Here is a 1231-nt window from a genome sequence, read left to right as displayed (position 1 = left end):
GTCTGTCCATCCCATCAAGGTCCAAAAAACCCAGGCCAAAGACCCCAACCCAGGCCTCAGAGATTTTGAAGCCAGTGTCATAAGGCTGCTGGGCAAAACAATTATTGGTTTTCCTATGGAAGTAAACCAAATTAGTGCACCCTTTTATTATCAACTAGGCCTTTCTATGGTGAGTTAATAGAACACAACTACAGTGCCCATCACAGTAGAGGCTGTTACCTCCAAAGCCTTCTTTGCTTGGCTCTTTATGACCACAGCCCTGTGTGGAAACAGTTTGAGATTGATGTGTGAAATCTTCGAACTAAAGACTATGCAATGGGGATGCTTCCTAGAGGTGACGAAGTATTTTTCTCATGTCTTATAGGGAAGGTCTTGAGACCTATTCAGCTCACAGATCCTAGATAACTCAAAAGTATTAGAGGGCTACTCCATAGATGTATAACCTTTGATGACTAACTAAATTGTGGCACTTGAGGGAGCACCTTCAACATTTTCTTTATTTATGCAGACCATGTGAAAGGGGCCAACCCTGGGAAGGCTCTGGGCTTTGGGCTATCACTTTTTGCCAAGACCACCAAAAGAACCTTCCTGAGTGCTGAACTGGCCTTCAACCCTCAGGGCTGGGGGCAGCAGTGCTCCAGTGGATCTCGGCAGAAACTATGCCAACCAAGCTGCTGCTGGAAAGAGTCTAAACAGGCAAATGTGTAGATTCTACTAACTATAGCCTGATCCTAGAGGCTGCTCATGCTCCAAAGTCCTGCTAGCCCTGCTGTCTTCCCCTTACCATAGTTTTTGAGGCATTTGAAGAGCTTTTTCCAGATTATGTTTAAAATTTAAAAATAAAGCCATGTTGTGAAGAACTCAAGGGCAGAGATAACTTGTTTTGGCATTGGCTTTACTAATTCAGCAAGACCATCAAGTGATATTATCTCAGGATAAGGCCCTAGCTACAGAAGAAACAATGCAGCCAAGGAAACCCAGGGAATGAGTTTGAATGCATACATCCAGGACAGGAGAGCTACTATATTAGGGATTTTCTTTTCTTTTCATCATCAACAACAACAAATCAGAACATACAAATAAAAGACAACTATATATCCAAAAAAAAAAAATAGTTTCACTCACTCATGAAAAAGTGTACTTGCTGTTAATCCTACTTTAAAACTGTGTTGAATTTTGCAAGTCTGTTGTATATTAATTTGGTGAATAAAATTAACGTGGAAAAGTTCAT

The 1231-nt window shown here is 41.2% G+C and overlaps 1 pseudogene; it reads left to right on the top strand.

Annotated features, from left to right (window-relative positions):
* Positions 1 to 315: 315 nt before the first annotated feature.
* LOC136139138 (RNA 3'-terminal phosphate cyclase-like protein pseudogene) lies at positions 316 to 939 on the top strand (annotated as a pseudogene).
* The last annotated feature ends 292 nt before the right edge of the window (positions 940 to 1231 follow it).

This window comes from Phocoena phocoena, chromosome 19 (genome assembly GCF_963924675.1).
Source record: "Phocoena phocoena chromosome 19, mPhoPho1.1, whole genome shotgun sequence".
Classification (NCBI taxonomy): domain Eukaryota; kingdom Metazoa; phylum Chordata; class Mammalia; order Artiodactyla; family Phocoenidae; genus Phocoena; species Phocoena phocoena.
Note: the sequence above shows the minus strand (reverse complement) of the source record. Positions and strands in the feature narration are given on the sequence as shown.